Source organism: Phragmites australis, chromosome 11 (assembly GCF_958298935.1).
Source record: "Phragmites australis chromosome 11, lpPhrAust1.1, whole genome shotgun sequence".
NCBI lineage: Eukaryota > Viridiplantae > Streptophyta > Magnoliopsida > Poales > Poaceae > Phragmites > Phragmites australis.
The window spans coordinates 16,172,692-16,184,328 of record NC_084931.1 but is presented as its reverse complement, the minus strand read 5'-3'; the positions used below and the strand labels follow the sequence as shown (position 1 = coordinate 16,184,328).

Sequence of the window (11,637 nt, the reverse complement as noted above, 5' to 3'; positions counted from 1 at the left end):
TCTTAAGATTATGCGATAGAAAATGATGACCATTAAATATAGACTTGTATTTTGATGGCAAAACAGTAAGGGGTTTGGAAGGAATGTGACACTCCCTTGTGTGGTGACCGATGACTAGGAGCCAACTTCTTTGATAAAGCACTTGTTTATCTCCGGTGACTTGATGACCTTTTCCACTAGGTTTGGGAAGCAACCAATGCCCCCCTTGTTGTAGTACATAGTATTCTTCATGAGGATTCCTTTATGCTTGTACCCCCTTTAGTCAACTAGGCCACATATGAATTTAAGCTTGCAATCTCATCCATAAGCTCTTTTTCCCTTATATGGTTAGTCTTTAAAGATGATACATTATCACATGAAGATGAGCAAGGTATTTCAAGGAGATCATCACAAGATGTAGATGCATTTATCTTAACTACTTTAGTAGTAGACAATTTATTTAAAGAAGAATCAATGACATCATATGCAAGTTTAAGTTCTTGATATTTGCATTTCAAGTCAACATGCTCAAGTTTTATCTTTTTGTTGCTAGCCTCAAGAGACTTATTAGATGCAACTACTTTATCATTTTTCTTAAGCACATCATTGTATTTACTAAGCAACTCATTATGACTAGAACTAAGCATAGCATTTGCATTTTCAAGAGACTTGATTTTAGCTTTTTGTTTCTTAATGATAGTATCATAGTCATTCATGAGCTTAGATAAATCACTAAAAGAAAGACCATCATCATTATCACTACTATCATCTTCATCACTACTCACCTTGTTGTTACCTTTTGTCATGACGCACATAGGCGGTGGAGGTAGGGGTGCATCATCATCATTGGTGATAGCAAGGCCCGCAAGGTTGTTGCCTTCATCATCGCTTGAGTCATTACTTAGAGCTTTCACCGGAGACCCATTCACCAAAAATATAGGCTTTACATCCTCCACCTTCTTATTGAAGAGCTTCTTCCTTGAATACTTATCTTGGCTCTTCTTCTTGTGCTTGTCCTCATCTTCATTTGCTTCAATCTTCTTGCCCTTGTTCATGTTCTTTTTGTTGTGTTGAGGGCAATCATCTGACATGTGGCCAAATTCACCACAATTGTAGCATCTCTTCTTGTCTTCTTCATCGAACTTGTCAAATTTCTTTGGGCGAAATTTATTCTTCTTAGGATCATAGTTGTAGCCCTTCTTTTGGAATTTTGAGATCATCCTTGTAGTTCTTCTCATGAGAAGAGCAAGCTTGGTATCGGAGTCATCATCATCACTATCTTCTTCATCGCTTTCGCTTGATGATGGGAGTTTTATCTTTTTCTTCTTATTGTCAACCATATTCGCTTTGAGAGCAAGATTTTTTTTGGATGAAGACTCATGATCTCCAAATAAGAACATCTTATGAGCACATATTTTTCCAACAGCGTCGGTGATGGTCATGTCATTGATGTCCCTTTTATGAAGAAGAGAGATGATAATATTGTATTGCAGCTTTGGAAGCACCATTAAGATTCTGCGAATAACATCTCCTTGAGACAATTGAGTTAGTTCAAGAGACTTAATTTCTTCTACAAGCATATTCATGCGAGAATACATATCATTGCATAATTCATTTAGAAGCATCTTGAATTGATTGAGAGCATTCATTAACACATGATATTTTTCCTCACGAATTTTTCTAGAGCCCTCATAAATTTCACAAAGAGCGGTCTAAATCTCATATTCCATGCTACGAATTCTAGAAAAAAAACCTCTTCACTAATTCCCTCAAAAATAGCATTCTTAGCCTTAGCATTTCAACTAACTTGTTGGTTGGTAAAAGCGTGATCAAACTCAATGGAAGCAGCTAGCCAACCTTCAAGGGAAATAGCCTCAAGATAGATCGCCGTGCGAACTTTTCAATAGGCAAAGTTCTTTCCATCGAACCTTGGCACGCTACTTCCATTCCCCGGAGCCATTGCTCTAGGATTTAAAACCTAACAAGAGTACGAGGCTCTGATACTAATTGAAACGATCTAATGATCCTAGAGGGAGGTGAATAGGGTACTAATAAAAAACTAAACCAACTACTAATTTCTAGAACAAGGAGCAACCTTAGCATAGAATGTATAGAAGTAACTAGACAACCTAGTAAGCTAGAAAGATAAGCACAAACATACAAGCATATAGAACATAAGTGTGGAATTGAAACTTACATGAATGAAATGATAGAAGAAAAATGCGAAATGTAATAATACGTGTTAGTCACAATGATATGGTTGTCATTAACCACCGAAACACTTACTACTTACCTAGAGGTCTAGTTGCTACAAATATATTCATCCTTTTACATGGTATCAAACCGGTGTCGTGTCTAAGGCACCACCTCCACAACTTCCACAACGCCACCCCTGGGAGATGATCCAATCTCCATGATCTCACCTGGGGCTGCGCAAACCGTAGTTTAACCATATCACCAATTTATAAATTGACCCTGAATTAGAATTTTCTCTGATCATCTTTAGATCAGTTTTCTCTACTTTTTCCGATCATAGATCGGTTTACAGGGTACACCATAACCGCAAAGGTCGGTTTGGTGACTGAAACTCTAGCCTCCTGATATCTTTCGTAGTAATGAAAGCTGTATTTATCTCCTTGTTCGTCCTGCTGTTGTTGGTGTACTTGGCGTGATCATAAACGTTCATTACATCTATTGCATGTGTTGTGTGATGTGCTACTACTCTGTCAAAGCGACGAAGAGAACACAAATTAGTGCAACTGACTCGACAATTTGGATCTTTCACGGAGCTCCCTTAGTTTTAGAACTCTTCCCTTTTCAATACCTCCGTCAATATAACTTCGTTGTCCACTTGCAGTTATGAGTTGCCTATTTTGTTGCCTTATTCTCAGATCTATAGTTTAACATGACTCTTTTTTTTCAAAGGAAGAACAATAATCTTCATGTCTAGTTATATTGACCTCTAGAAGGGTAAGTGCTAGTTATAAATTTTAACTGACATTACAGAGTACACAACATATATGTTAGCGACCAACATCTCTAATTGCATTAGGTCTAAAAAGACATAGTTGGAGTAGAATTTAAGTACAATTGAGATAAGGATGGGCTCGTGTAAGGAACACTTCCAAATCATCTTTTAATTAATCATTAAAATGATCATTTACATAACCACACCAACCAGAATCCAATCCCGATAGTCCTAACAAGTATTTTATACCCAAGATCAGAACACGAGCCTTTACAATATGCTTCATCATATCAAAGCATAATAAAGAGCGAGTAATGTAATTATATTACAAGTATTTAAGTTATTACAATTTCTTAATAATTTACATAGCACCAACACTAGGAGGACAAAAAACAGTTTAAACTTCTAATTAGTTAGAGTTACTACATACGGAAAAATAAATACATGAATGACAAAAGATAGGTAGTACCATGTACCCATAAGCACCACCCAAAATGACATCTCACAAGTAGATAGCACTATTCTCGTCCGTCACCAATGTTGGCAGGTATGAAGTAGCCGAACACTAACTCTTCCTCACCTGAACAGCAAAGCAACATGAGTACGAAGTACTTGTAAGACTTAATCCATAATGAGTACATATAATAACCCGACTCTAAGAATAATGCATTTGGATGAATTAGTAAGAAATCGACCATAATATTAAGTAAATTCATATGCAAAACAGTTTTGACACAAATATATAAGCATCTACAACTTAATCAACTATGCCCTCCTATCCAGGAATCAACATCATAAACATAACGATACATGAAACTATCTCATAACTAATATCAACCATCACATCCACATCCCACAACGAAACTCTACGATTGATACAAATAGACAGAAACATGCTCATGATCAAGAGCGTGGTAATTCGAACAAATCTTACACCTGACAATGATATATCTTTACCTACACGACACGAGGACCATTCGACTTATACGACTTGCTAAAGTCCACACAAGGAGTACTCGTGACAACCTTTCCCAATAAACCCTAACCGTTTGAACATGTGCCTATAGGTGCAAAGGTCATCTAAAACTACTCTACGAGCAAACTAGATATCTCTATAAGCCTATTATACCTACAACACTACATACTCGCACACCAAATGATCATATCTACAAAAGTATTTAGCTCATCCGTCCCATAGTCGAATACGTTGTAAGTACGAAAAAGTACGAAAGACAACTATAACAACAGACAGTGCTTAAACGATGCAAGCGGTCTATCGCATATAGATTCCTTCCACGACCTACCCCAAGCAGCGCCCATATCTCGTCTCATTCTCGCATTCCTACATCCCAACATCATTTTTATCATGAAAGTAATTAAGTCTTATAGCTAACGAACGATGCGCGAACCACTGCTCGATTTCTACCGAGGACCTATGCATTCCTAAGTATCTCAGGTAATTTTTAAGTTAGACAACGACATGTTATACTTGGGTTACAAGGATAGGAAACATCAATAAAAAAAGGTAGAAGTGATGCAACAACATAGGTTCTACCCACATAACCTGACATCGACTCACTATCTTGCACAACATACATAAAGCGATAATTCATCAATTTAGACTCCACATGATCCAAATTATGAGGTGAAATATGCTTAGATGCTTGTCTTGGTGCTCAGCTTCACAATTAACAGCAACAAACTTCGGATCACCCCCCGATCACGCACGCATCACGCTCCAGTCCTTTGTTCTCTAAGGAAGAGCGTATGCAATGCGATGAGCATAAAAGAGATGTAATGAGGTGTGCTACAAAATGCATAAAGAATGATGATGCAATACAACAAGCTAAAATACAAAGACACACGATAGAACGAAGAAGTTTCCAATCCAAACAACTTCTAAAATTCTGACAGAATACCGAAAGTTCCAGATTCAGGTTGGAACTTCTGGGCGGTCGGAACCTCCGAGTGGTACTTCGAATAGGGGTTCTCATGTTGGCAAGTTCTATTTAACTGAAAGTTCCGGATTAAGGTTGGAACTTCCGTATTTTTAGAACTTCTAGGTGGTACTCCGAATATGGGTTCTCGGGTAGTTTTAACTAGGATTATCCGGAACTTCCAGATTGTAAACCGAAACTTTTGGGTTCTGGCAGACGCAGTTCACGATGATTCGTCGATCGATTCAACTTGCATGTTAAAACCTGACCCACATAAGCATGTATTTGCATTAATGCATTGGTTCTAGGCTTCACACAAAACAAACACAATTCCTGGTCTCTACCTTATCCAAAATCCTCCTATTAGCTCCAAAACATCAAGAACATAAAGGTGCTTCATAACTGCTCGATTTTAGCTCAAGAACTCAAAATGAACCAAACTCATCCGTGCATTATCACCATGGGAACCTAGAAGACTTACCTCACGTCCTTGTCAATGCGGTGACCTTTGGTTGGCGAAGAAAATAGAGGAAAAAGGCTTGGAGAAGAGGAACAAGGCTACTGAACAATTCAGAGAAAAGGGGTGATGAAAATAGATTGAAACTCTTCCAAATCTTCATGCATGCAACTGAAACTTGGATGAATGGAGAGCTAGGGAGTTAAGAAACACGATGGTGTGACATACATACCTCGAATCTAAGTTTTTGAGATGGAATTTGGGGAGAAAAAGAGAGAAGCTTGAGAGAGGTGCTGCTGCTCTCTTTGCTATTTAGTTGGAGTGGGAGAGAGCATGTGAGAGTGCGAGGGAGAGTGAGGGGTGGGAGAGAGCTGCGGCTGATGCAACCAAATAGGAGAAGGTGGGCCAACCATGCTGGCCCCACGTGTTAGTCATCTATATCAATTGTAATTTTTTTCTTTCTCTCCCCAAATTAAGACCTAAAGGAAGTGCTCTAGTGTTCCAAAAAATTTAGAAATTTTTATGCATCGATTACAAAACAAGATGAACATATTTAAATGAATTCACCCACAACGCCTATGCGAAACTTAAACTAAACGAAAACTCTAAGACTGAGTTATTTTCATAACTCTCAACAAATGTTAAGCTGCCAAGGAAAATAACAAGCACTCATCAAATGCTCAACAAATAAACATGATACTAATGATGCTCATGATGTATGATTACACTTAATGACACATTACGAGATTTAGGATGTGACCGAACCTATCCAAATGGGCCTATCGGACCGGCTCAGCACGAGCTCAGCTAAGGCACAGCCTGATAGGCCCAGCTAAGCAAATGGATCATGTCGTGCTGACCCACGTGCCAGAGGCGTGACCCATGGCCGACCGTGCCAGGCTAGCCCAGGCACGGTTGCGACACGACAAGCCAACCGGGCGGGGAGGGACGACCAGGCGACGTGGCGAGGCGACCGGACGGCTAGCCAATGAGACAGGGACATGCATGGAGGGCCAGGGCGGGGGCAGGGGTGACCGAGATACACGATCAGAGGGGCAAGGTGGACGGAGTTGGGCGGAGAGGCAAAGTGGCCGAGCCAGCACACCATGCCAAGGCGTCAGCCTAAGCATGGCCTGGCTAGCCGTGTTGTTCCTAGATCGTACCGACCCAGTAGGCATGGTCCAGGTGCCCAACACTAGATGTGATAGCTAATGGTCTGGTGGTCGAAGAGTATTCACATGGTAAGGGGGCTTTAGCCCCCCTCCTCTGATGGATCCACCCTGAGGATTAGGCTTGAAAACAGAGCAGTTATTTTCCCCTCCGTATCCGAACAAACGAATATAGATGTCTTATCTGGATACAGATATTTTCGGATCAAATACGAATATTCCTTATCCGAATAAGGATAAAAAACAAAAATGCTTTTTGGACCGGATACAAATACGAAACCAGATATCTGGTCAGATTCAAAACGAATACTATTGTTTTTCAGTTTTTTAATTTAGAACTTAGAGATAACAAGATTCAAATGACTATATTTTTAAACTATAAATGTGATTTACAATCGAATTGTATCATTATTATTCTTATAATTAAATCTACAAAACAAGACCCTACTTAGCAATATTTTCAGTTTTTCAATTTAGAACTTAGAGATAACAAGATTCAAATGACTATATTTTTCAAACTATAAATCTAATTTACAATGGAATTGTACCATTATTATTCTTATAATTAAATATATAAAACAAGACCCCACTTAGCTATATTTTGATAGGAAAATTTTTATATAAGTGGACCCCAAATGTCACTCTCAATTGCCTTAAATTTTGGCATGGTTACAATCCAAATTTATACATAATTTAAAAGATCTTTATCATTTGACAAATATCCAGATCCGTATTTGTATTTACATCATATTTATTTTCGATACTATCCATATTTATTTTCATATTGGAATTTTCGTATTCATTTTTTTTCCAATTAAAAATAAGGATAACAATATAGAATGATCATTATACGTCTGACAATGGACATGGTGTGCCTTATCTGATTAGAGAAAATATACTTATATACGTGTTCAAGGGATAGTGCGTGGCGTGCCACTTGAGGCTTAAGTTTGGAGTCTCCTTTAAAATTCCCTATGTAGTGGTTGTGCACGCCTATGTTTGGGGACGTGGATTGCGTGTGTGTGATGCATGTCCGAATATACTTTTAAAAGTACTAGTTATTACCTGTGCCAACGAAAACAAAAATTACACAAGATGACATCAAATATATGCAAAAACTATTGCTTATATCAATAAAAGCAATCACATGCTTGTCTTTTGCCCCCTAAGCGTAGCCAAACAATACACTCACTGATCTCCAATTGAACTATATTGCATTTAGAATTCATACCTACAACGAACAAATAACCCTTATAAAAATAAAACACAACAACCAAGTAGAGGAAATTCATCTCATTCCCCTCCATAAAGAAAGGCCGCATATTTGGTAATAGCATTCCAATCCTCCACTTAAAAACACCCAACCTTTAAAAAAAAGAAAAATGAGTGTGATTTTAGCTAAATTTGAATTTTTGGCCGATCCTCCAACAAACTCCTAAGAACATACTTTCACCATGGCACGATGAACCCATTCCAGATCTACCACAATCTAACGACACCAACACCACCATTCAAACGAGCACACAAACAAGGATCAAACAAGCAGAATTATGAGCTACATTTCACCCAAAATCTCACTATCCAAACGCGAGATCCTACCTGCAAGAGAAAGAGCAAATAAAACTTAGCAGAAGCCCACCAAGCACTCGGACTGGCAATTAAAGCTCACCTCAAAGAACTTAAATGGTGTGGCTGCACTCCCAGTTGCAAAATACTTCCCATCAGGACTAAATTTCGCACACCGGACAACATTCTACACAATACGTTAAAACCTATTGCCAACTGATCCCCCCACTCTCTATCTAGTAAAGCAGATATCCTTCAAGGAGGCAAACGCGAAGTGTGCAAACAATAGTAGCAAATGTTCAGACGAACAGTAGGAAATTGATACAAAAATAGTTTCACACGGTGCATCAGCAAGGAAAAACCATAATCATACGCACCTTATGGTCAGAGACATGCCTCACCTCGTGCTTGGGGAAACTCTTGGACGAGCCCCTGACATCCTGCATACTGCACAGCACCGGGGTCACCACCTCACTCACCGACAAAGCCACACAAACACACAATCAACAGGCTCAAGCAGAGGCAGCTGAATGCGTACATCTTGCCACTGCTCCTGTTCTTCTGCTCCCTGCTGAGTGTTTTATCATACCTACAGATTCGACAACTCGGTTATATATTCTAACAATACACTGGGCACAACCAGTTCATTTATGCTGCTCTCTCAAATCTGAATACTGCTCTATGATGATGTAAGTTGACAGCAGCATCTAATAAGTCGTTGTGGACAAGTGTAAACTGAAACCAGGTGATTGTCTTCAAAAGAGGAGATTGGGGGGGGGGGGGGGGCAGAAACAAGGTTCTAAGATTGATAAGGTCTTCTAACATGAAATTGTCTGGATACTACTTAAGATAACTTGTGAACTCTTCATCATAGAGAAGGTTGTCTGAGTTAGCAACGCCAAGGAAGAGCCAGGCTAGGCCACCAAATCTATAATTTGGGACATCTTCCATGAACATACGGCGTAGGTACCACGGAAGGGAGCAACACCAGTGCCAGTGGCAATCATGATATGGGTTGCACTTGGATCATCCTCAGGTAGGAGCATTATTTTGCCAGAGGGACCTGAGCTCATGAACAAATCATAGTGAGATGCTTTGAGGCTAGAACATCCATCATATTCCATGACCTAATATGAAAGAACAGTTATACTAACAAGAAAAGAAAAAAATCCCCATACAAATAGGGTTCATATCTGAGAACTACTAAGGAAAGCATTCTTTTCTGAAAGAAAAAAAAATAATTGCTCTAGTTGGTGTATACAATCAGAAGTCTTATAAGATACCATATAAGTATAACCAATCATGGGACTACAAATATTATTTAGAGAGGATCCATTGGGCAAGAGAAGAGACAAGACAAGATAGCCATCTAAAGTGCAGTGTCATAGTAATATTACAGTAGAGCGCCTTCGCTTCTTGGTTGCTAAGAATTGTTACCTGTCTGTTGCTTTGTTATGGTTGCTAGTGTTTTAACCTCATGTTTTGCAAATGGTTATATCAGAATGTTGCAAATCTGTGACAAACAACCTCCTGTTTTGTTATGCATTGGAAGCAGGGTTTTCTACTGCTACGTCTTAATTTTCAGCTCCAGTGTAGTGTATGTAATAATACCCCTATAAAGAATCTAAGAATTCAGAAATGGATTATCTACTACAGGTGGAAATCAGGGAGTACATCAACCAAAAGAACTACTATTGGAGTTAGGAGGCTCTCATAGAACACTGTAAAAACGCCTTTACATCCATCTGGAAGTTACCTGTCAACTGAGAGTTAAGCATACATTTGAATTTGTCAATTCCAAACTATTTTACCATAACGAAAGGTGAAATTCAGCATACGGTCAGCGCCATTCAAGAATTCTGCAGGTTCAGGATCAAACACTTCCAACAGCCTACTAAAGCAAGAGCTTTGAATTACTAAATACGGGTCAATTCTTCATGACTGATAACTATTTTATTCATCAAAAGAACACCAATCCGCGATCTTGCAGCGCTAATGGTCCTTGCTCGAACCAATCTACCTACTCTACTCATCTAGCAACCAAATCGTACTGGGATTCCCCCAAGAAACGCAGCAAAAGAGCACAGACGGCATGGAGGAACGCACCTCGATTCCGGAACTCCTCACGCCGCGATCCGAGCCAACTGGCGGCGAGAGAGCCACCTGCGCGCCACCACAGCGAGAGCGAGTCAGCACCACAACAAAGCGTGGGGACGGGATGGCTCGAATGGGAGGTACGCACGTACCTGGGACGCAGTAGCGGTCGCCATGGCTGATCGCGAGGAAGGAAGGCGGGTTTTTTTTTATCTGGTGATGGGCAAGGGGACGGGGGAGGCGAGTTTTTTTATCTGGTGATCGGGAAGGGGACAGGGGAGTTTAGGGCATGGGAGCGGCGGCGGCCAGCCCGGCGGCAAGAGCACGAGCGCGGCGGCGAGGGCGAAGGCGAGGGCGGCGGCGGCGGCGGCGAGGGCATGGGCGAGAGCAGGCGCGGCAGCGAGGGCGAGGGTGAGGGCGTGGCGGCGAGGGCGGGCGCGGGCCTGGGCGGCGAGGGCACGGGCGAGAGCGGCCGCAGCAGCAAGTGGAGCACGGACGGACGGCGGCGAGGGCACGGCGGAGGAAGGTTGCGGTGGTTGGGGCGGTCTCGCGAGTGGGGAGAGGGAGGAGCGGAAGAGGGCTGCGGCGACGTGTGTGAGATGGAAGCGGAGGGCTCATCTGTCAGAGTTAAGGTTTTTATTATCGTTTTGCAGATGGTAACTGGATCCGGCGGTTATCTAAAAATCGCGGGTATTACGATAACAGCTCAAATTTTGGTTAAAATTTGCTCAAAATTTATTCGGTAAAATTTAAAATTTGAAAAAAAAATGCTAGATTCATCATTCGGTGACCGGTCGAATTGACTGGTTACCGAGCGATTTTTGCGATAAACCGAACGGTTTTTTAAGAAAATCATGCATAATAACCGAACGATTTTAATCGAAAACCGAGCGATTTGAAGCTGTAACCGACCAGATTAACGCCTAATCTATGAATTTATAGAGAAATAAAAAACACAAAAAATCACAAAAAATCAGAAAAAATAATAACAAATATGACATGAGACTTGCTATTTTTATTTAATAAAAAAAATTGGCATGATCTTTGCTATATTTTAGACATTTTCAAGGAAACAAATAGATACTAATAGCAATACGAGCATGACTATATAATCGTTTCATCGAATATATGCATACATTACATATGTAGTACCTTAAATTAATAAATATGTTGAATTGTCCATTAAAAAACTAAAGACATAATCACATGCCACCCATCAGTACTTACCAAAGTGATAGTCGATACTTAAAATGCAGTTTGTGTAGTATTCACGCCACGTGTAACCTACGAAATGGAAAAAAAAATAGTATAATATCATGGTATGGAAATAAATAGTTACAGAAAGTAAATTATCATCACCTTCAGAATCAACAGCTTAGGGATGATTAAATTCGGCTGTATTGTACTCCTCGGTAGATATGAGCATTATCCATCGTATAGATAGCAACTTTACCTTAAACTTTGCCT

The 11,637-nt window shown here is 40.1% G+C and overlaps 1 long non-coding RNA gene across 5 annotated transcripts; it reads right to left on the bottom strand.

The window, feature by feature from the left end:
* Positions 1-3,250: 3,250 nt before the first annotated feature.
* Positions 3,251-10,763, bottom strand: LOC133885943 (uncharacterized). 5 transcript variants are annotated; one of them, XR_009903281.1, is made up of 5 exons: positions 10,323-10,763; positions 10,183-10,239; positions 8,454-9,139; positions 8,180-8,263; positions 7,313-8,109 (listed from the first exon to the last, which is right to left on the bottom strand). It is a non-coding gene; the product is annotated as an uncharacterized LOC133885943 (long non-coding RNA). The 5 variants fall into 5 exon arrangements; XR_009903283.1 differs by having other exon boundaries at positions 8,478-9,139; XR_009903282.1 differs by lacking the exons at positions 7,313-8,109; positions 8,180-8,263 and adding an exon at positions 3,251-3,527.
* Between the last annotated feature and the right edge of the window lie 874 nt (positions 10,764-11,637).